Source organism: Macaca thibetana, chromosome 9 (assembly GCF_024542745.1).
Source record: "Macaca thibetana thibetana isolate TM-01 chromosome 9, ASM2454274v1, whole genome shotgun sequence".
NCBI classification, from domain to species: Eukaryota; Metazoa; Chordata; class Mammalia; order Primates; family Cercopithecidae; genus Macaca; species Macaca thibetana.
Window position 1 is genome coordinate 32,045,963 of NC_065586.1, and position 21,479 is coordinate 32,067,441.

General features: G+C 37.6%; 1 protein-coding gene across 5 annotated transcripts in view; it reads right to left on the reverse strand.

Moving 5' to 3' along the window:
- The window catches only part of EPC1 (enhancer of polycomb homolog 1), a 113,172-nt gene that overhangs the window by 38,970 nt on the left and 52,723 nt on the right, over window positions 1–21,479 (reverse strand). Inside the window, exon 1 of one of the 5 annotated variants that reach the window (XM_050805444.1) lies at window positions 902–2,611. The exons of the other annotated variants lie outside the window; for them this stretch is intronic. The gene's annotated coding sequence lies outside the window, so the exon portion shown is untranslated. Of the gene's footprint in view, window positions 1–901; window positions 2,612–21,479 lie in introns of those variants that run through there. 5 annotated transcript variants of the gene reach the window in all.

A 21,479-nucleotide genomic window follows, 5' to 3' on the forward strand; every position in this document is an offset into this window, starting at 1 on the left:
GATACACACAATATAGAACTTTATCCATAGCTTTGGTTTACTTGATATAACCTGGAGATGTTTCCATACCAATACTTCTACTACATTCCTTATAATAGCTGCATTATATTCCACTATATGGACTTAACCAAATTTATTTAACCAGATACAAATTGGTAGGAAAAAAACTCTGGCAACAAACTAAATGCCTACCATCTCCTAAGTGCTACAAAGAACCACTCATGTATTATTATGTACAAGATATCTTTGTGGACTTGTGAAAGCATCTGTAGGACAAGTACGAATGGAAATGCTCAAAGGATATATCTAAGGTTGTAACAACACATATTCTTCATTCCTTAAGTAACTATTTCTCAATATTCCTTTTGAGTTTAAAACTTTTTGCCCATCTCGTTACTTTAGGTTAATTTCTTTACAAATGATAGTGAAGATTCTTCTCTTTCAAATGTTGCTCTTCTTTGCTCATTTTCAAAAGTGTTGGGTTTCTCTTATTCATATTCAATTTGATTTTTGATTCTAAACCCTCATGATGCCTAATGACTCCTGGGAGCTGGTAGAAACTAGGTCTGTATGTGTGTATGTAGGGTGGGGAGAACAGTGTTACTAAACAGCTAATTCTATCTTCTTCTACTTTGGTAGTCTACTGGCATATTTACTGGCCCACTGACAGAGGGCATTTTTGCCAACCCCAGTATAAGTCAGTTACACGCATACTCTTGAACTCTCAGATATCCTCAAATGTCAAGAGAAATATTCTTAGCACACACACACCAAACTCAAGGAGAGAGTAGGGAAGCAAGACATGTGATTCATAGTTTGCTTTTTGTTCCCAGCTCACAACCCTTAATCTCTTAACCCTTAATTTCTATGTGTAGGTGAACATATAAGTTAGATGTTTTACCTTTTGGACTTTTGCAAATCTGTCTTACTCCTGGTGATGCCTTTAGAACACAGCATTCAAGCATTCGTTTATTTTGTTTAACTAGTTCTGATATCTGGCACCTGGTCCAAATGAGAGGTAGTTGTAGTTGAGAACAGAATGTGCCAATGTCGGCTGGATGAGGTGGCTCATGCCTGTAATCTCAGCACTTTTGGGAGGCTTAAACTCACTTGAGCCCAGGAGTTTGAGACCAGCCTGGCCAACATGGTGAAACCCCATCTCTACTAAAAACACAAAAATACAAAAATTAGCCGGGTGTGATGGCGTGGGCCTGTAATCTCAGCTACCCAAGAGGCCAAAGCAGGAGAATCGCTTGCATCTGGGAGGCGGAGGTTTCAGTGAACCGAGACTGCATCACTGCACTCCAGCCTGAGTATCTGAGCAACACTCCGTCTCAAAAAAAAAAAAAAAAGAATACGCCAATGTATGAGATTATTAGTTGGTCAGAAAATGAATACTTCACATATTACCACATCCTCCCACCTCAAGATTATGAAACAAATTCACCCTCATCAGGTTTTTACCCCTTTTAATAGTTTATTTTTACATCTGTAATTTTTCTATAAGGAGAAACAAAGATCTACCTTTTTCCCCCAAATAGTGAGCCATCTGTCCTAATGTCATGCATAAAATAATCTATTCTCCTTAATCTTAAAAACATTCCATTAGGAATCCTCACAGTGTTGGTAAGAAAGTAAATTAGTATAGCCACTGTGGAAAACAGAATGGAAGTCACTCAAGGATCTAAAAAATAGAACTACCATACGATTCAGCAATCTCACTGCTAGGTATATACCCAAAAGAATGAAAATCAGTATATCAAAGAGGTGTCTGCACTCTCATTTTTACTGCAGTACTTTTCACAATAGCCAAGATTTGGAATCAACCTAAATGTCTATCAACAGATAAATGGATAAATGAAATGTGGAACTACACACAATGGAATACTATTCAGCCATAAAACAGAATGAAAACACCTATCATTTGCAACAACATGGATGGAACTGGAGGACATTATGTTAAGTGAAATAAGGCACAGAAAGAAAAATTTTGCATGTTCTCGCTCATTGTGTGGGAGCTAAAAATTAACACAATTGAACTCAATTGTTCATTAAAACAATAGAAGGGTACTAGGGAGGGGCAGAAAAAGTGGGGATGGTTAATGGGTAGAAAAATATAGTGAGACAGAATGAATAAAATCTGAATAGTATTTGATAGCACAGCAGCATGATGACAACCGATAATAATTTATTACATTATTTTAAAATAACTAAGAGTAGAATTGGAAAGTTCCTAAAACAAAGAAATGATAAATGCTGAAGTGTTGTACATCCCAATAACCCTGATGTGATTATTACACATTGTATGCCCCTATCAAAACATCACATGTACTCCTTAAATATCTATACCTATTATGCACCCACAATAAAAAATTTAAAAAATTCTCTATATTATAAAACACATTTCACTTGCAACAGGGAGTATTTTCAAGCTTTTTTTTTCTTTTCTTTTCTTTTCCCATTCTACTCAACTCTCTCCTATGCCAGTATTTAATGTGTTTTAAACAATGTAGCCTTGGGCTGGGCACGGTGGCTCACGCCTGTAATCCCAGCACTTTGGGAGGCTGAGGCAGGTGGATCACTTGAGTCCAGGAGTTCAAGACCAGTCTGGGCAACATAGCGACATCCTGTCTCTGGAAAAAAAAAAAAAAAAAAGCCAACAACAACAACAAAATAAATAAATAGAACAAGGTAGCCTCATACTGCATTTTATTATCCAGTATGGTAATTTCCCACTCATACTTTTCCTTATCAGGTTTCTCATTTATTTGTTTCAAGTAAACCGTAATAAATTTAATTCTTTAGGTATAAAACATGACCCCTAAGGAGTTCTGATTTTTACAAGCAATACAGTATAGTGGTTAAGAACATGGGCTTTGGCCAGGTGTGGTGGCTGACACCTGTAATCCCAGCACTTTGGGAAGCCAAGGAGGTCATATGGGTTGAGGTCAGGAGTTCAAGACCAACCTGGCCAACACGGTGAAACCCCGTCTCTACTAAAAATACAAAAATTAGCCAGGTATCGTGGTGCACACCTGTAGTTTCAGCTACTCAGGAGGCTGAGGCAAGAGAATCGCTTGAACCCAGGAGGCAGAGGTTGTAGTGAGCTGAGATCGCGTCACTGCACTCTAGCCTGGGTGACAGAGTGAGATACTGTCTCAAAAAAAGAAAAAAAGAAAAATTAAAATAAAGAACATGGATTTTGTAATCAAGAGTTCCCTGGTATTTGAATGTCGGCTCCACAGTTTACTAACTCTATGACTTTGGGACTTGGGATAAATTATTTCTTCTTTTCCAGCAAGAGTGTTATTATTTGTATATGTGTATTACATACCTACCATGTGGGATTGTGGTCAACATGCCCAAGATGTACTAGTACCGAATGCATGGTAGTTAGTCTATATCTTTCACTATTAGAGAAGCTGAAGTTCTTCATACACTTAGTAACCATTTATATCCTCTTATATGAACAGTGATCTGTAGAAAAAACTTCCTTTATGTTATATCCATTTTTCATAACTGTGAAACCAAAATTTTGTTTATCAATATTATAGTGATTACTCACTGCTTTAAAAAAATCTTATTTGTAGTTTTCTTGTATAAAATATTTCACATAGGCCGGGCGTGGTGGTTCATGTCTGTAATCCCAGCACTTTGGGAGGCCGAGGTGGGTGGATCACCTGAGGTCAGGAGTTCAAGACCAGCCTGGCCAACATAGTAAAACCCTGTCTCTATTAAAAATACAAAAATTAGCCAGGCGTGGGGGCAGGCACCTGTAGTCCCAGCTACTCGGGAGGCTGAGGCAGGAGAATCATTTGAACCTGGGAGACAGAGGTTGTAGTAAGCAGAGACCACACCACTGCACTCCAACATGGGCAAAAGAGCAAAACTCTGTCCCAGAAAAATAAATAAATAAATAAAAATTTCACATAATTACCTCCTATCTTTAACAGTGAATAAAACAATCTCCATTTTATAAATGGCATTTAGGGGTGAAGTGTCATGATGTATGCAACATACTTTCAAATGGTTCAGAAAACGGGATTTAAAGAATAAGAAAAAACCAGCCAGGCACGGTGGCTCATGCCTGTAATCCCAGCACTTTGGGAGGTCAAGGCGGGCGGATCACGAGGTCAGGAGATCGAGACCATCCTGGCTAACACAGTGAAACCCTGTCTCTACTAAAAATACAAAAAAAATTAGCTGGGTATGGTGGCGGGCGCCTGTAGTCCCAGCTACCAGGGAGGCTGAGGCAGGAGAATGGCATGAACCCGGGAGGCGGAGCTTGCAGTTAGCCAAGATTGTGCCACTGCACTCTAGCCTGGGCAACAGAGCGAGACTCCGTCTCAAAAAATAAAAAAATAAAAAAAAAGAACAAGAAAAAATACTACAAATATTGTAGAATCTGGGTTGAAGGTATATAGATGGTTACCCTACTACTATTTCAACTTTCCTATAAATTTGAAAATTTTTATAATAAAAGGTTGGATAAAGACGAGGGCACTACGGGTCAGGGATGTATATAATGTAAAGCAAATATGGTTAGGTTCTTCTAAGGCTTAAAAAACAAAAACCTTCCTTCCTCAACAGCTGAAATAATCATTACCTTCTACTATTCATATTTACTCCCTCCCCAAGTACGGCAGTTCTCCCTTATCCACAGGGGTTAAATTTCAGGACAATCTCAGTGGATGGCTGAAACCACTATTAAACCCTATGTATGCTATATTTTTCCTAGACGTACACACCTATGACAAAGCTTAATTTATGAATTAGGCACAACAAGTAACAATAATAGAACAAATATAACAATATACTGTGATAGGTTATGTGAACATAGTCTCTCAAAATAAAACTGCATTCACCCTTCTTCTTGTGATGTGAGATGATAAAATGCCTCCATGATGTGATGAAGTGAGGTGAGTAAGGTAGGCACTGTGATGTAGTGTTAGGCTACTACTGAAAACTAATTTAAAAAGTTTTTAAAAACTCATTTTAACTTAAAACTCATTTCTGGAATTTTCCATTTAATATTTTCAGACTGCAGTTGACTGTAGGTGACTGAACCTGCAGAAAGCAAAACCATGGATGAGGGGGGATTACTGTGTACACCAGGAGCCTAAGACGAGGAGACCAAACAGAGAAGGCCAGTGAGGCTGAAGCATAGTGAGTGAGGTGGTGAGCGACAGTCTTATGTACAAGGAGTCAAGCAGATCACGCAGAGTCTTAGGGGTCACGTCAAGGATTTGTCCTTTTTCTAAGAGCAATAGTGGCTGCAGGGTTTTACAAGAGCACCTTGGCTGCTATGTAGTAAATAGACCATACTTTTATATGTAGCCCTTAAATAGTTCTGAATGACATTTAATGACATGCACAAACCATCAATTAAAGAGATACCTGAAAATTCTATGTTCAAGATATTTAAACAGTTTTTAAGGAAAAAGACACAACTGAGTCTATCTATATAGAAAACAATCTAAAATATAGATATATATCTCAATCATCCCTATATTCCTTCATTCCCTACCTTGATTTTTTCATAGCATGTGCCATCCTCTGATAATGCCATATAATTGGTTTGTTTACTACCATTAACCACCTCTCCCTCCACCTCCACCCGCAATCTAAGCAACATAAGGAAGGGATTTGTCTATTTTGTCCACTGCTGTTATCACCACCCTAAAACAGTGTTTAGAACAAAGCGGAGTGCTTAAATGATTACATGTGCACACACACACACACACACACATACAGTTTTAAAAAATATTTTTAAAACCTAAAGCTATATACACCTATTTCCACAAAATAACATTAAATAAGTGAAAATGAGATTTTTTTTTTTGGTTTCAGTAGGAAGAAGCTGCAAAACGATAAAGACAAGAAACAAAATAAATTAGGAAATGAGTTCTGTATTTCATTCAACAGATATTTATTTAATGCCTTGACTAAATATCTGAGATTATGCAAGTACAAATTACAATGATATTCCAAGCTGTTTCACTGAAGTACTAATTTCAAATTATTAATAGTTAGTCTAATGAGAAGTTTGATAATTTAAGTGTAGAGAAGGCTGGGTTTGAAACTTAGTTGTTTTTTTTTAAGGACTTTCTGAGAGCGTTCAGCATGGTAATGTAAACTGTAGTTCTTAATAAAGGAGGATACAGCCATTCCAAACCAATGACAAGGGAATCATTTTTTTCAGAAACTATCCACTAATAGTTGATAGAAAACTTTTGAAATGCAGTTTGGGAAATGCTGCTTTAAAACAAAAACCAGAGATACAGGGCAGACCATCCAGACTTAATTCTGTTCATTAATTAACTTAGTCTAAATTTACTGAGTGCTAACCATTATGTGCCTGGCACTGGGACACAATGGCAAATAAGAGAGACATGCTCTACATGACATTGCAGAGGTTACACTCTAACAGGAAGGACAGATACTAATGAAATCTAAAAATTGTACAGTGTAGTAAAGTACTATGAAGGAAAAGTACAATATGTTTAGAGAAATATAAACAGGAAACATTTCTGAGACTATCGCTTTACCAGTGGAGAAAGTGACATTTAAGCTAATATTTGCAGGAACAGGAGTTAAGTGAAAGATTGTTTTAAGAAGAGGGAGTAGGCTGGGTGCGGTGGCTCATGCCTGTAATCCCAGCATTTTGGGAGGCTGAGGCAGGAGAGTCACCTGAGGTTAGGAGTTTGAGACCAGCCTGGCCAATGTGGTGACACCCCGCCTCTACTAAAAATACAAAAATTAGCTGGGCGTGGTGGCGGGTGCCTGTAATCTCAGCTACTATGAAGGCTGAGGCAGGAGAATCGCTTGAACCCAGGAGACCGAGGCTGCAGTGAGCCAAAATCGTGCCACTGCACTAAAAAGAGGGAATAGAGGGAATAGCTATGTTTGAAGACCACTTACTATTTATAACATGTTTGATGGGTAAAATTTCTTTAATTATAAAATATTTACGATGATTAGGTTCAGCTGTGATTTCACTGTTAATTGATGTAACACCAAGATCAATTCCAATTTTTCATTGTACAGAGGCATAAACTCTCAAATCAGCCCGATTTTAAAGTGAACAAAGGAAATAAAGTTAAATAATTTAAAGAAATATTTAATATGCAATCTTACAAAAATGGAATTGGAATCAGATGAACCATAGCTTATAATTAAGCATAGCTTAAAAGCCTCTTGGGCTGAAAATAATTATAGATAAGTTTCCTATACATAGCAATATGAACAATAAAAAGAGGATGAGAAAACAATGAAAAATAATCTTCAGAAAATTCAGAGGTACACTTTCATGTCATGAGCTTTGCTATCACGGCACCCAGCTCTGAAAGTATTCACTTTTGTTACTTCAGCCTGCCTACTGCAATAGAAGAGCACAGGCTTTAGAGACTCAAGTGTGAATTTTAGCTTCAACATCTGACTCCAAGTCCAGCAAGTCACCCTGCTATGTATTTTTATTATTTACAAAATATATTTTCCTTACCCATCTCCCTCTCTTCTCTCCAGAAAGAAATGCTCCCTCTTCATTACTTTTGCTTACACCATGAAAAACATTGCCTTTTCAAGTGGCTTTCTACAGTCTCTGTTAAACGCATGGGTAGCTAACACAAAAGGGTAAGCCTGCTCTAAACAGGGCATATCATTAATATTAAGAAGCCAGAAATATTTTTTATTAAATAAGAGTGACATTAGCTGTCTGTAGATAAAGCCTATCTGGAGGCATAGGTTTTGCTATAATGTGTCATAAACATCTGCTCTGTTCCTTTGTTCACATGGGTGGGTATCTCTGCTGCTATCGCCATTCCTCAGGCTCTCACCTCACCATGGGAAATTCCCACTTGATCTTCAAAGTCTGGTTCAAAATGATCTTGTCTCTACCTCTCCTAGGAAGAATTTCTCTCTCATTTGTGATTCTGCAATACTACATTTTATACTTAGAGGCACTGTGCTGTCACTATTTCTGTTTACATACTGATCTCCAAAATGTGAGCTCTTTAAGAGTAGAGACCATGTCTAACTTGCCTTTGCATCTTTTCCTTCAAAAGATGTATTCTCATGTACTATTTGGGGCTGTAAATCTTTTAATGTTGAGGAGTAAATAATATTGTCTTTGTAATGTATTCATTGCCTAGTATAATATTTTAGCTTACTGTAGGCACTCGGTATTTTATAAAGTATCATTGCCGAAAGATGAAAAGGATCAACCTAAATAAAACACATGAAAAAAGACATTTCTACTTGTTCTATAATAAATTATAATAAACATTACCAAACTAAAAAGAGCTATTCAAGGTTATGTTATGCAGATTCCTAAACAAAGATTAAATTATATTCATTTATTCATTACATTTTTATTTAAGCAAATAATGATCATACCACTTAGCCATAACAATTAAGGCCACATTTAGAGCTTTTTGGTTACTGAATTAAAAACAGCTTATTAAAAGCAATAATACACAAAATTCCATATGTGTAAATAAGTGATGATTAATTCTGTAAGAAGCTACTCAAGAAGTTTAAATCCCTGAATATTTATGCATGTAGAGGAAGACTCCATTGCTAGTTGAACAAAAGGCCTGAGCTGAATTATTTTCTCTCCTACTTTCAAAAGACATTTCTAAGAACCCAAACAACTCTATGGAGGAACACTGCTCCAGCAAATACCACCTAGTTTTTCTAAATCCAAACACCCAACTCTTCCCTGACTCGTTACAATCGCCTCTAACTGGTTCCCTGCCTGCACCTTAAATCTATTTTTCACAGAATAGTGAGAGCAATCCTGTTAATATACAAGTCAGGTCATCTCATTCTTCCATTCAAAATCTTACACTTATTTCCCATCTCACCCAGAATAAATCACAAAGTCCTTAAAATTGCTTCCAAGGTCCAGCATGATTTGTACTCCCCTTTCCTTGTTACTTCTCTGGTGTTTACTATTCCCCTTTTCACCCACCCTACTCTAGTCATACTGGATTCCTTGCTGTTTGTCAGTCTTATAAGAATCAGCTTGCTCCCTCACCTTCTTCACATTTTTGTTTAAAAGTCATCTTCCCAGATTGATCAGATCATTCCTTACCAGTTATTCCTCTATATGCCCAGCAGAATGGCTAAAATGGAAAAACTAACAACATCACATGATGATGAGGATAAAGAATAACTCGAACTCTCATACGCGGTTAGTGAGGAAAGGCTGATAGATAACTGTAAAACCAAACACACACAATCCATAGCCCGGCAAGTCCACTCCTAAGAATTTACTCAAGAGAAAGGAAAACACAAGTCCACAGAAAGACCTGAGTAAGAATACTCAAAGAGCTTTATTCATAATGGGCCCAAACTGGAAGCCACCCAAATGTCCACCAAAATAGGACAGATGAACAAACTGTGGTAAAGCCATACAGCAGACTACTACTCAGCAATAAAAAGGAATAAACTATTTATACATGCAACAACATAGGTAAATCTCAACAACACTATAGGGAGTAAAAATAGCTTCATGCAAAGTACATCAATGAAGTTCTCAACCGGCAAAAATAATCTATGACAGGAATAAAAAAATCATAACAGTAGTTCCCCCTGGGAAGTGAAGGCAGGGACCGAGAAGGGGAATGAAAGAGTTTTCTGGGATGATGGTAATGTTCTCTATCTTGATGGGGGACTGGGTTACGTAAATACATGAATTTGACAAAATTTAGCCAATATCCACTATTTGTGAATCTCACTGCATGTCAATTTTATCTCAAATGAAAGAAACAGTAAACAAATAGTGAACTCTCATGAATGATATGCACGCTGAAGTATTTCGGAAAACATGCACTCCTGTGTAATTTACTTTAAATGCCTTTAAAAAATAAGATGGAAAGATAGATACATGGGTGATAAAACAAATATAATAAAATGGAAGCATCTAGTTAGTTGTATACCATGGGAAAATTCTCACTGTAAATTGTGAAAACTTTTACTGAATGTTTGAAAATCTTCATCGTAAAATCTTGCTCAATCCCAGAACACTGTGTTCCCCAACTCTGCTTTATTTTTCCCTAGCACTTGTCACTTCCTTATAGACTACTTGACAGTTTCTTCTCACCAGAATATAAGTTCCTTGAAGGTAGGAGATTTTTTGCTTTGCTTTATCCCAGCTCTAGAATCATGCCTAAAGCATCTAAGTATCCAATAAATACTTATTTAATAAATAAATGAGTCAATGAATTACACCAGTTATTTAAGGTCCACAAATTATTACCATTTGGAATAGACTTCAGAAAGAAACAAAGATAACATTTCATAAAGGCAAAGAAAAAATTAAACCTGTAATCCCAGCACTTTGGGAGGCTGAGGCGGGTGGATCACTTGAGGTCAGGAATTCGAGATCAGCCTGACCAACATAGGGAAACCCTGTCTCTACTAAAAATACAAAAAATTAGCTGGGTGTGGTGGCACATGGCTGTAATCCCAACTACTCAGGAGGCTGAGGAAGGAGAATTGCTTGAGCCTGGGAGGCAGAGGTTGCAGTGAGCCAAGATCGTACCACTGCACTCCAGCCTGGGTGACAGAGCGAGACTACGTCTCAAAAAAAAAAAAAAAAAAAAAAAAAGGAAAACAAGAAAAAATTAAAACGAATACATTTTACTTTTGTATCTGAAATACTTAGGGTAACAGTTTAAGGACATATAGTATCTGGCAAGGAAAAGAGCAATTTAATATCTATTATTTTCCACAAGAAATAAATGATACAAGTTTATTACTCTCTACCTATCCTCTCGCTTAAAGCTCAGTACTCAAATTAATTTATAAAATACAAAAAGGAAGATCTTTACAGATAAAATAGTCCAGTTCTGTTATTTCTTTTCAGTGTGAATCATTGCCAATTTACTACTTTCCTTATAAAATTAACAGGATGTAAAGTCAAGTGACTGAGTGGCACGATCACAGGTGGCCCAGACATGAAGTTTCATTCTGGGTCTGTCCTCTCATGTCCTTATTTGTACCCCTAGCATCCCTTTAGGCTTAGGCTGTTTGTGCTGTACATATTAAGAGCCTACATGCCCACTGTGATCTGTGACAATGTAAGGGGGAAGGGAATAAAATTAGAGTCTCCTTCTATGCTTAGAAAAGCCACAATCTAATCGAATCATTTCCCCAAAATCAAATTTTAAAAGGCCCCCCAAACTGTTATTTTTTGTTGTAATCTTTATGCTGATGATTTCTGTTTCCAAAATAGCCCCGAGAGCAGTAAAATACAGATACAAATGTGTTTTTTTTTTCTAAAATGCCCTATGCAGCAATAAACTAATTTAAATGTCTAAAAGTGCTTATATAATCAATAACACAAACTAAATCTGTCCCACTGCTTAGTCTTTAGCCCTTGTATATACACGCCCTTGCAACTTCACCCAGTATCATGGCTTCAATTACCATTTGGATGCTGGTGATTACTCTAAATCTTAATTTCTAGCTCAGAATTCTTAACTCTAGACATGTATATAAAGACCTTACTATATGCTCCACAGACATCTCTCACATAACATCGACACCCCCACTCCATGACTCTCCAAATCTGTTCCTCCTCCTGACCTATGTCAATAAGTTGCACTGTCATCTATGCAGTCACCCAAGTCAGAAGCCTCAATGTTTCCAGCCCCCTCTTGCTTCTTTTTTCCCCATTTCCAAGTCAGGCACAGATTTCTCATTAGTTTTATGACTAGAAATTACTCAATACTTCTCCATCCCATGGCCACAGTTCATGCAGCAAGGAGCCTTCTAATCTCTAGTATCACATTACTTTCCACTGGTCTTTCTAAGAGTTTGACCAAGTCACTCTCACACTTCATCTTTGGTTCTTTATTGCCTCCCTGGTGAAATTCAAACTTGCCTTGGCAAACAGGCCCTCATGACCTAGCTCTAGATAATTCCTCCAGTTCAACACCTGACCACTTTCTCCCCTGAATTTCCTACTCCACCTAGAATGAGCATCTAATAGAACTTTCTAGTAACACCTATATGTACTGTTTCCTGACTCTAACTCCATCCATAACCCTTCTCCCTTCTTTACAATTCTACTAGGATGCCTACCCCGCTTTTGGAAAGTCTCCTACAATGATTATGTAATACTATGGTAACATAAAAAACAGGAAGAGGTGACTTAAAAATGTTTATCTTCATAAAGATTCAACTGCAATCTTTATAAAGTTGAAAACTGAACTGAAAACTGAGCAAGCCAGAATCTGGAAAAAAAATTCCTGATAGGGATTCCATGACCCCTGAACAACCTGCCTCACACATACTGGAAGTGGCAGAAGATAACAAAATAACAAGAAGGATGTAGATTCCCCACAGATTGCTTATTTGTTAGAAGGGAAATATAGTAACTATACTGTGGAGAAATTGGACCATGCTTTCACCAGATTGTAAAAATTACCATTACCAGTGAGGTGCAGATGCATCTGTGTGCCTCCAGAGGTGATGTCATGGGTACCCAATATCCCTTATGTGATATTCCAGCTGGAAAGGCAAAACTTCAGTATGAGAAAACATCAGACAAACCTAAAATGGGGTCACTCTATTAAAAAAGTCAAAACTATATTCTTCAAAAATGTCTACATCAAAAAAGATGAAAACATCCATGAAAAGATGTATACTTTTTTCTTTGAGACAGAGTCTTGCTCTGTCACCTGGGCTGGAAGTGCAGTGGTGCGATCTCGGCTCACCGCAACCTCCACCTCCTGGGTTCAAGCAACTCTCCTGCTTCAGCCTCCTGAGTAGCTGAGATTTGCAGGTGCGTGCCAACACGCCCGGCTAATTTTTTTTGTATTTTTAGTAGAGACAGAGTTTCACCATTTTGGCCAGGCTGCTCTCCAACTCCTGACCTCAGGTGATCTGCCCACCTTGGCCGCCCAAAGTGCTGGGATTACAGGCGTGAGCCACCATGCCCAGCCAACATCCATGAAACTATTTAGGGGTAAAGATCCACAATGCAGGCAACTTAAATGGTTTGGGAAAAAAATATGTGTGTACATATAAGAAAGAGAACAATAAAGCAAATGAGGCAGTGTTAACAACAAGTGTGTCTGGGTAAAGGGTAGAGAATGCTCTATGTACTTACTACTCCTTTTCTTGCAACTTTTCTGTAAGTAAAATTACTTCCAAATAATAGTTTTTTCTCTTGTTTAAATAAAGCTAAAAGCAAAAGGACTTTTTAAAAAAAGTACAATCTGTACAAAAGATTCAAGTACTGCTTCCAGAACTGTTACCAAGTAACTGCATAATCTTTACAAGTCAGTGAAAGTCTCTTTCTTAAATTCCCTTTCTTAATTTCTCTATTTAAACTAGATAGTTTCAGAATACTGTCTTCTGAAAAGTAGTTCCAGCAATATCATTAAGTGTTACGTGAGGGGTTCTGTGACTAAATAATTTTGGGATATGCATAGAGGCAGGGATAAACTATGCTGAACAACATCTTTACAGAAGAATCCTTACAGATTTCACGTATGCCAAAATGCATTATGATCTTCCAAATAAATAATACAGAATTCAACATTTCTTAGTCATTTGACCTTTCTTTTTGTTTTTTGAGACACAGCCTTGCTCTGTTGGCCCAGTGGAGTGCAGTGGTGTGATCTTGGCTCACTGCAACCTCTGCTTCCTGGGCGCAAGTGATTCACCTGCCTCAGCCTCCCAAGTAGCTTGGATTATGGCATGCACCACCACACCCAGCTAATTTTTAGTAGAGACAGGATTTCACTATGTTGGCCAGGCTGGTCTTGAACTCCTGGACTCAAGTGAACCACCTGCCTCAGCCTCCCAAAGTACTGGGATTACAGGCGTGAGTCACCACACCCAGCTTTTGACCACTGTTAATGTGATTTCTTTAAATGTTTGGTGGGACCTGATCTTTAATTTATACTACCATTCTCCTCCACAATATATGTCATCAATTTTGGGAAACACCATCTGGTAACTCCATTCACTGTCCAACTCATAATGAGGTCTTTTTCACTTATTTTTTTTTAAGGGGGCTGTATTTTGACCATGGAATCTCAAAATGGAACTACCTTTAATGCTTAAAGACAAAGATTAGAGGTTAAACTATATAGCCTGGGGCCAAATCTAGCCTACCACCTGTTTTTCTAAATAATTATATTGGAACATAGCCACACTCATTGGTCTGCATATCATTCCACAGCTGCTTTTGCCCTTATGAAGAGAGTTGAGTAGTGATGACACAGACTAAAGGGCCAGCGAATCTTAAAATACTTACTATCTGATTCTTTACAGGAAAAGTTTGCAGACCTTTAATATAGATCTGTTTTTTTGTTTTGTTTTCAGAGATGGGGTCTTGCTATATTGCCCAGGCTGGAGTGCAGTGGCTATTAATAAGCACAAACGGCCCTTTACAGCCCCCAAATTATGGACAAGTGATCCTCCTGCCTCTGCCTCCTAAGTAGCTGGTGCTACAGGTATAGCCACTACACCCAGCTTAGATTCATTTAATTTTTGAGGTTTAGCAGACTAGTTGTGGTATGACAGATAAGTGGTAGAGCTAAAGAATGCCTACTATTTACATAGTGAAAATGACTGAGAGAAGAGGGAAGTAATATTAAGTCAAAAAACCTTATCACTATGTTCAGACCCTTTATTAGATACTTCATGTTCACTCTGAAGACTGATTAAGTCACTTGCCTGAAGTGGTGGAAGTAAGATTTGGACTGAGGTCTGACTCCAGAACCCTATGGTCTTTGTACCGTAGCCTAATTCTCCCTTCTTGTCTTCTTTTGCCTTCCCCATCTATGGCTGGGTTCCGGTTGGTACTCAGAGGAAGACTCAGAATACTAAGGGAGAAGCAAGAAGGACTTTAAATGGCTGAAGAGATGATCAACAGCATCCTAGGTACAAGGATTATTAGAAAGCTACAACCAATCCACCTAAGGAAGTAAGAACAGGTTTCTTAGCTTCGCTTACAGGATTCTCCTTAGAGTACTTCTACTTGATTTTAGCTCCTAAGACTTAACTGCTGCTAATGTCCAGGCATCCTGGGTATGAAGGACACAGCTGAGGAAGATGAAGTCAGAAGAAAGCCAAGACCAGGTACAGATGTTTCCCTATGCCATTCTTAATCATGTGTTAGCCTTACATGTATCGCAGTTTGCAGTACAAAGTCTGTTTTATCTTGCTTAATATAAACAAAACTAGAAAACTATTAAAATTTGTTAGTTCTTCCTCTGGATTTCTAACACTTTGGTTCTATCTTTGACACATTTACTATACCATATATGGAAACAAAATAATATAATCTTTTTACAGAAAGTAATCAGAAATGAGTTTACTTATAAGCAATCAGCTTAGTACTTTATTATTACTATAAAATCTTCCATAAAAGAAGTCAGAAGATAACTAAATTATTTACCATCCAGAGAGAGAAGGATTTATGTGATGAACTAAATAGGTTGAAACAGAGTATCAAGTAGACTAAATTTGACCATACCCTGTTCTTCTATCAAAAATAACAGATTTATCTATGGTTGGTTTCTTGCCAGTCAATGTAGCACTTAGCTGTTGCTACACTTACTTTATTACACACATTGTTTTACTTAAAATATAAACCTTTAGGATTTCTATGAATGCTAACATTTGTGCATGTTTAAGGTGACTCTGGAATACTATAACGTGCCTAGTATGAGAAATGATAGTTCTCATCAATATATGGGAGCTAAAAAAACAAAACAAAACAAAAAACTGAACTCATGGAGACAGAGTGATGGTATTACCAGAGGCTGGGAAGGGTAGCGGGGAGGGAGGGATAAAGAAGGGATGATTAGTGGGTACAAAAATACAGTTAGATGGAATAAGATCTAGGGTTTGGCAGCACAATAAAGAGACCATTTTTTTAAAAAACCATGATTTATTGTGTATTTCAAAACAACTAAAAGAGTGGAACTGGAATGTTCCTAACACAAAGAAAGGATAAATGCTTGAGGTGATGGATACTCCAGTTACCCTGATTTGACGAGTACACATCGTATGCTTGCATCAAAATATCACATGTACCCCATAAATATGTACAGCTATTATGTATCCATAATTTTTTGAAAAGATAAGTATATACAATGTACTTCTTCTTATTCACTTCAGACCAGAACTAAAAATAATCTTATAGAATTTTTTTCCTTTTCACGAAGTCCCTAAGTTTCACCAAAATCACAAAATCCCCTCCAGTGTAATTTCTGATATTTGTAGTAGAAGTAGTATCTTTCTGGAGTGGTTAAAAAATAAAAGGGACTTTGACAATCTCAAAACTTTCTTGTTTAAATGTGCGTCTTTCATATTTGTTCAAGCTTACCCCCTTTTATTTATAATTACCACAGTAGTAAATATTTCATAATTTCTAATTTAATACCATAAATTCTTTTCTTCTGTATTGTATAACATGGTGTAAGGAAACAAAGTTTCTGATAAGATGTGTCTTATCAAATAGGAAGGTATCTAAGTAAAAGATATAATACTCTTCAACAGCACACAATGATCAGAAATCTGAATTGGAATTCCAACTCTGCTGTTTACTAATTGTGACTTGACTTTTCTAAACCAAATCTCATTAGTAAAATCAGGTAATTGCCATTTTAAGAAGAAATTGAGACAAGAAATGGACATAAACCTCTTAGCAAGGTCCCTAGCATACACATATTAGCTCTCTAATGAAATCAACTCAGCCTGTTTCTTTACTGGTGAAGCACAGAAAATGCCACCTAACTTCAAATGTTGCCATAAGGATTAAATAAAGATACATCCATAAGTCCTGGTGCAATTATTATTCTAATAGGCAAATTATAATAATTAGTGGCCTAAATTATTAATATAAATATTTTATTCTATTTTATTTTATTTTTGAGACAGAGTCTCGCTCTGTCACCCGGGCTGGAGAGCAGTGGCGTGATCTCCGCTCACTGCAAGCTCTGCCTCCCGGATTCAGGCCATTCTCCTGCCTCAGCCTCCCAGGTGGCTGGGACTACAGGCGCCCGCCACCACGCGCTGCTCTTTTTTTTTTGTATTTTTAATAGAAACGGGGTTTCACCGTGTTAGCCAGAATGGTCTCCACCTCCTGACCTCGTGATCTGCGCGTCCTGGCCTCCCAAAGTGCTGGGATTACAGGCGTAATCCCACGCCTGGTCTAGTTATTCTTTAATAAATAAGCTTACTAGTTACTCTAGTATGGCCAACATGGTGAAACCGCATCTCTACAAAAAATTAGCTGGGCATGGTGGCGGGTGCCTGTAATCCCAGCGCCTCGGGAGGCTGAGGCAGAAGAATCGCTTGAACCCGAGAGGCGGCGGCTGCAGTGAGCCGAGATTGTGCCACTGCATTCCAGCCTGGGCGACGGAGTGAGACACTCCGTCTCAAAAAAGAAAAAAAAGTTACTCCAATAAATCTTACTTTATAGAATACAAGAATAAATGAGTAAACACATTTTTAAAAGTTTAGTTCCAAATTTACCTTGTGTTTTCTTAAAAGATATTCTTTCTCTTACTAATCTTAAAAAAACAAAACATTTCAGCCGGGCTCGGTGGCTCACGCCTGTAATCCCAGCACTTTGGGAGGCCAAGGTGGGCGGATCATGAGGTCAGGAGATCGAGACCATCCTGGCTAACACGGTGAAACCCCGTCTCCACTAAAAATACAAAAAATTAGCCGGGCGAGGTGGCGGGCGCCTGTAGTCCCAGCTACCAGGGAGGCTGAGGCAGGAGAATGGCGTGAACCCGGGAAGGGGAGCTTGCAGTGAGCTGAGATGGGCCACTGCTCTCCAGCCGGGGTAACAGTGAGACTCTGTCTCAAAACAAAACAAAACAAAACAAAACAACAAAAAAACAAAAACAAAAACAAAATTAAACCTTAATTTTTAGTGGCAGACTATCACTGTTAACAAAACAAGTGTCAACCTATAAACATAATCAATTCTCACTGTAGAACTTAAGGACGTTTTATGATAAATTCCAGCACTATACTATACTGAGTATAGTCAGAAACTTCAGCTTGTACAAGAGAATGAGATCTCTCTACACACTGTAAAACACAAAACAAAATTTAAAAAGGAAAATGTGTATTATCATCACGGGGAAGTCTTGTTTTTACAGCTTTTCTAATTAATGGCAATAATTCATTTCAAAGATTTACACCACATACCTCACCCCACGATGGGTATGAGATAACTCAATGGATCATTTTTAAAGCTTAATGCTGTGTGAAATAAATCTGGTTTCCTCTTTCCTATGGAAACAAGAGAAAATTCCTAACAACTTTAATTTGCACAGGAAGGGGCAAATGGTTGGAAAACGTGCTATAAAAGGAGGAAAATTTTATCTTTTCTTGTAAAGGTCCCGGGGCTAATATAAACATCACACAAATTCCCTTATTTCAGAGTGGAAGGAGATAAAATACACCAATAAAGTTTCCAGATAATATTTAAGATGTTCCTCCACAAAAATATTAAGTAAACCATACTAAAAGTTTGTATCATGCATTAAATTTGGTCAGAACGAAAGGCTGATTCTTCCAAATGTAGGCAAAAAAAGAGTAATCACAATCTCATTTCAAAGAAGCAAACTGTGGCAGACACTGTCAGTTTTTTTTTTTTTAAACTCTATAAAGGCAAATTAACTCTTTCCAGTGATAAATGGTAGCAGAGGACTGGTGTTACAACACTTGTACTTAATTTAGGAATTTTGGTCTGACAATATCAACTACAGTATGCCTTCCAGTAAGTAAAGGAGGTCTTTATGTTAAAGTCTGACCAAATCATGGTCAGAATGCAAAACTTACTTTTTAATAGTAGGAAGGAGGATAGATTAAATACCTTAAACTCAGAACAGATGAAACATGGCCTGATGAATTTATACCTCTTATCTATCTTCTCAAAGATCTCCAAAAAACAATAGTACAGTTAACACACTGCAAGGAGTTGTAGGACAGACTACAATATCCCCACTTCCTTATCCTTCCTCTTGGAATACACAAAAACGAATACTGAAAGGGTTAGTCTTTAGAGCTGTTCATCAAAATTTCTGGTATGATTGTACTTTCTGGTTGTCCTGTGGCTGGGAGGGGTTAGGTGCCTAATCCTGGCCAACTGTAAGTCAAAGTATGACTTCTGAACCATGGCATTTAACTGTCAGTGAAAGATGTGAAATCTTTCAATGCACTCACCTGTCACCAGGCTTGAGATGTTTACTGTTATACCACCCTGCTTCCCCTGCTGATCCAGGACAATGACCCAAAATGTGACAAGAACAAGAAAAAAAAAAACTTTGGGTATTTCATGCCACTAAGATTTTGAGGTTCTTGGTTATCACAGCATATCCTAGCCCATCCTAACAAATATAAATTGGTACCAGAGATAGGATACTATTATAACAAAAAAACTAAAATATATGCCACTGGCTTGAAGGCCAGGCAGCAAGGAAACTTCTCAGAGGCTAGAATGATGGCAATCCTTAACATGCAGTACAAAATATTTGGTAAAAGTCGGTTATAATAACTTGAAAAGCAGATAGTGTATTTAATAAACCTATAGCTCTAGGGGAAGAGGTTAAAAAAACTGAACATTTCCCAACAGGTATAGGAAAAAATGCTCATCATGACTAACCATTAGGAAAATGCAAATCAACACCACAATGAAATTTCACCTTACTCAAGTGAGAATGGCTATTAGAAAGACAAAAAGTAACAAATGCTGGTGAGGATGCAGGGAAAAAAGAACTCTCACACACTGTCAGTGGCAATGTAAATCAGTACAGCCATTACAGAAAACAGTATGGAGAGGGTCCTCAAAAAAAAAAAAAGTAAATTACCATCAATAGATGAATGAAGAAAATGTGGTGACACACATACACACACAGTGGAATAATATTCAGCTACAAAAAAGGATGAAATTCTGTCATTTGCTACAACACAGGTGAGCCTAGGAGATACTATGTTAAAGTGAGATAAACCAGACACAGAAAGAAAAATATCACATGATCTCATTCATATGTGATATCTCAACAAAAAACAAAACAAAACAAAACAACAACTCATAGAAGTTGTGGGAAGAACAGTGTTTTCCAGAGACTGGGGATAATAGGAGGGACGGGAAACAAGAAGTTGGTCAAGGGGTACAATTTACAGTCAGACAGGAGTAAGTTCTGGTACTCTATTGGACAGTAGAGTGACTATTGCTAACGACAGCACATTATATGTTTCAAAATAGCCAGAAGAAAGGATTGTGAGTGTTCTCACTACAAATAAATGATAAATGCTTAAGGTCATGGCTATGTTAATTGCCATGATCTGGTCATTACACAGTGTACACATGTATAGAAACATTACTCCATAAATACAGCCATGCATTGCTTAATAATGGGAATGTGTTCTGACAAATGCATCATGAGGTGACTGGATCATGTAAACATTATAGATTTTACTTAACAAACTTAGATGGTATAGTTTACTACATACCTAACCTACATGGTATAGCTTATAGACTACTAACCTGTATAGTATGTTATTGTAGTGAGTACTGTAGGCAATTGTACCACAAAAAAGTATTTGTGGATCTAAGCATATCTAAACATGGAAAAGGTACAGTAACAATATGGTATTACAATTTTGGGGGACATCAAGAGTCATATATGTGATCTGTTGTTGACTGAAATGTCACTATGCAGAACACGACTGTATGTACAATCACTATGCGCCAATTTAAAAAAAACTAACATTAAAATGGTGTGTTGGTTGTTTCGACTGTGTTTGGTATTGCAAGAAAGAAACAAATTTTAAAACTGACCAGAGTTTGTAAGCAGGAATAAAAGGAAGAGGGCCCCGGAGGCTTGCACAGTTGGAAGAAAAGATTTCTCAACCCCAAGCCATAAGTTTAAAAACCACCAAAGGCTTTGAGCAACAAAGGAAGAGTATCAAATCAAATCAAGAGTATGGGCATCATATTCACTGTTAAAACATCTGAATGGGTTAAAGAGAAGAGTCTCAGAGCAGAGATCCAATTAAAATTGTGACACCCTGTAAATGCTCTCAGTTGAATAAAATGCTCTGAGGAAAAGAAAAAGACACATAAATACACACACACAGAGCCCAGCAGGTTCCTGGTGGCAGCATTTATAAGACATACATCTCGTAAAGAACACTGGCATATGAGCTGAATGGAAATGTGTTTTTAGACACATTACAAGCTTGCACAGTTGTGCTACCAACAAACAACCCCGAGCCTGAATTAAAAACCTGATTTAGAAGTATGCTTAAATCTCCAACTTTCTATACAAAGCAGGTTGTCAAGCCTTTTAGCTCCCAATGAGGGCATATTTTCCAATGACTACTTCAGATGAGGCTAAGGAAGATGATGGAAAAGGAAGAATCTCCTAGATATCAATGCCAACAGCCACAAAAAACAATGGCCTGGGGAGTCCCCCCAGGGAACAGAC